A 3,843-nucleotide genomic window follows, 5' to 3' on the forward strand; every position below is an offset into this window, starting at 1 on the left:
CAGGGAAGCCCTGCTTTCCATTTTTTATAGGCTGTCTTGAAGAGGTTAAAAACCTCATTGTTGCCATAACATCCCAGAGTCGTGTGCCACTCCAAAGGCATAACGACTATCAGTACAAATATTTGCTATCTGGTCTTTAGCTACTTGACAAGCTCAAGTTAAAGCAATTAATTTGGCTGATTGTGCTGAGTTAATTTCTGGTAAATAAGAGCTTTCAATTACGTCCACTGTGGATGTTACTGCATATACAGCTCAGTTATGTCCTTGTTCATCTCTTAAGTAGGACCCATCTGTAAGCCAAGTTAGATCAGCATTGTCAATGGGAATTTCTTGTAAGTCATTACTAGAAGGAAGAAGATAACCCATCAATGGAATGTAGTCATGGGTTTTTGATCAGCAGTCCTTTCTATAGACCAAGTCTAGTGCAGAGGCCCTTCTTAAGTAGAAGGTATAAATTTGAGTCAATTCCCCTCAGTTTTATTGTGCATGTGTTACTTAAGAGTATCTGAGAAGGGTCCTACCATCTAAGTTGGAGAAAGAGTCCTTTAAATGATGTATTTTCCAGTCTGCATAATCTCCCGGGTGCAGGTCATGGGGCATCTGATCTTCATCCAAGGATAGGTTACTGCGATCAGCTTCAGAAACAAGTTTAGAATATCCTCTTTAAAATTCAATTAAATACAAAACCTCAGTAGGTAGTATATATAAAACCTCAATACCCATAAAGATATGTTATTGAAACATAATTTTTTCTCTCTAAATTATCCTCTTTTTTACCAAATAGAGTCAAATTAAGACTAATTTGTTTAGTCTGGTTTCAATACACTTTGCCTGGTTATTTACATAAGTGTAATTGATTATATAGACTCTTTTAAATTTGGCTTTGTTGGAACTTTTCATAATTGATCTCAGATTGAGCTTTTTTTTTGGCCACACCACACAGCTTACTTGCAGGATCTTAGTTCCCCAACCAGGGATCAAACCCGTGTCCCCCGCAGTGAAAGTATGGAGTCTTAACCACTGGACTGTCAGGGAAGCCCCACAGATTGAACTTTTAAAAGGTCTCACAAGGCCAGGAAAGTCATGCTAAGGATTTGCCACTAGATTCCACCTGCAATACCTACAGATTTAGGTGGGTCCCTCTCTTCTCAAGTTCCAAAATATCTTGAGGTTCTTTTTTATAAGCTTTTTAAAAATTTTCATTTATTTAATTTATTTATTTTTGGCTGTGCTGGGTCTTCATTGCTGAGTGTGGACTTTCTCTAGTTGCAATGAGAGCGGGGGCTACTTTTCATTGCATTGCGCAGGCTTCTCATTGTGGTGGCTTCTCTTTTTGCAGAGCACGAGCTCTAGGTGTGCAGGCTTCAGTAGTTGTGGCACAAGAGCTCAGTAGTTGTGGCACACAGGCTTAGTTGCTCAGCGGCATGTGGGGTCTTCCCGGACCAGGGCTCGAACCCATGTCCCTTGCATTGGCAGGCGGATTCTTAACCACTGTGCCACCAGGGAAGCCCTGTCTTGAGGTTCTTATATCTGCCAGGAGGTGGCCTTCCCTATTCACCTGGAAAGGCCACTGGGAACCTAAGAGTTTATAAATTCTGGAGGGATCAGGTAGAGAGAAAAGATAAATGCTTCAAATCTGTTTACAAATGTGTAATTTATCAAACTGATGTAAGTCATAATTAGCTTAAAGGGAAAGATTCCCTTATCTGGAAAATAAAGATGAAACGCCAGTAACATTTCAGATAAAACGTCATAAAAGTCATAGTCATGTTTATCAGTTCATTCAATTCTATGTAATTATTTTTTGTTCTGCTTGAGTCCAGTTTTTCCATCAGTTCTGTTGACCTTGCCTGATGGTTGAGGGTGATAGTGACGGTGATAATTTCAAGACGTTTGTGAGGTTTTGGTTAAGGCTTGCATGATTCGCCCAGTGACGTGGGTGCCTTGATCACTGGAGATTGTGGAAAGTATACCCCAAGTGGAAAAGCACATTTTTCTCACAGTTTGTCATTGGAGGGCATCAGCCTTGCAGCAAGGGAAGGCTTTAACCCACCAAATGAAAAATAGTGCTTTCCAGGGAGCCGGGAAGAGCCAGGTGGCCGTCTTGGATTTCCCATAGCCCCAACTATTTAATTCATAGCTATTGTTTACCATTTAATTTCTGATTTAGGAGCAGACTGTTGCCATGTTAAAAGCACATCAGGATGGCAAAGGCCTGACAATGAGAGGTTAACTTTTTGTAGAAGCAGAACGGACTGCATCTACATGTGCCGCGATCTTTACAGATTCTGCTGTTGTTGCCATGGTGTGAAAGACAGCTAGGGCATTTCCCTAATACTTGGGTTCAGTCCCTTTAGTGGGAGCCTCAATTCTGTTGACAGATAACATTTTATGTCAGGACATATAAGATTTCCAGGAATTTCATATAATTTCTGGAATACTTATAATACGTATACTTATGTAGATATAACATAAAGAAGGCTTAATGTCATCTCTTATTTGACAATGCTTCCCACATAATTTAATCTACCAAATAATCCTAGTTAAATATTTTTCTGAAATGCCTCAGGGGCCCTCTGAAGCATCTCAAAGTTAGCTGGAGGTCAAAAGAACTTTAATTAGAATTTGATATTGTGAAAGTTTGTCAAAAATATCAAAAAGTTTCAAAACACTTGGTCAAACAGGATCATAGGTCACTGTGAAACAATAATTATTTACTTAACCAAAGTGACAAAAAAATTCAAAATCAAATACAGAACACTTAAAGGCAAAGAAATTCATATAATCTGTTATCAAAAGCAGCATTCCAAGAAAACTTTGTTCTCTTAACAGAGAGAGAAAACCAAATCCAGTCTTGCTTCAGCGTACTTTTAATAACAAATTTTATTTATCTAATTAAATTCAATCTAATCTTAATCAATCCTGACCATGTACAAAACTCTTTTCTCAAGTTTCCTTTTCCATAACCTTCCATCATTGTCTGTATCAATATTCGCTTGTTCCCCCCCCCTTTTTTTTTCCATCCAGAAACAACCAGCTGTAGGACAAAATTATTCTCCTTTTTTCTCTAAACAAAGATATTTACATTTTTATATCTTCTATCACTAACAATATATAGCCTACTTTTTTATGCCTGAAATGCTTACTTTATTATTTTAGTATCTTTAATTACATATATTATAATTTTTAACGCTTAAAAAGTTTAATCTCTAGTGAATCAAGATATTACTCTGTCATATCAGTATTTCCTGATTAGCAAACTTGAGAACATGTTTCATAACCTTTAAAAACATACCTTTTCCTCATAGCATAATTTCTCTTTCTAACCCAAATATCTTCAGTTTTTTCTCTCATAAGAAGACAAAGTGGGGACTTCCCTGGTGGTCCAGTGGTTAAGAATCCTCCTTCCAATGCAGGGGACGCAGGTTTGATCCCTGGTTGGGGAATTAAGATCCCACATGCCGTGGGGCAACTAAGCCTGCGCCCTCTAGAGCCCATGTGCCACGCTTAGAGATCCCTCGCGCTGCAACGAAGAGCCCATGTGCCGCAACTAAGACCTGATGCAGCCTAATTAATTAATTAATTAATTTAAAAAACAGAAGACAAAGTAGGTAAATTTAGACATGTTTAGCAGTGAATGTTTCAGCATTTTTACCTTAATTGGAAATGATCTGGATATTCAATGAATTCCCATCATTTATCTCAATTGAACAAAACTCTAGAGTTTCAAATTACCTAAAATCTGGAGAAACTGTTTTTAGGCATGCATACTATCAAACATAACCATTCTTTAAGAGTTCACCTAATACTTTTATCCCATTTATCTCTACTTCATTACTTGTG

This window comes from Monodon monoceros, unplaced genomic scaffold (assembly GCF_005190385.1).
Source record: "Monodon monoceros isolate NGI ecotype Baffin Bay Population unplaced genomic scaffold, NGI_Narwhal_1 Super_Scaffold_21, whole genome shotgun sequence".
NCBI lineage: Eukaryota > Metazoa > Chordata > Mammalia > Artiodactyla > Monodontidae > Monodon > Monodon monoceros.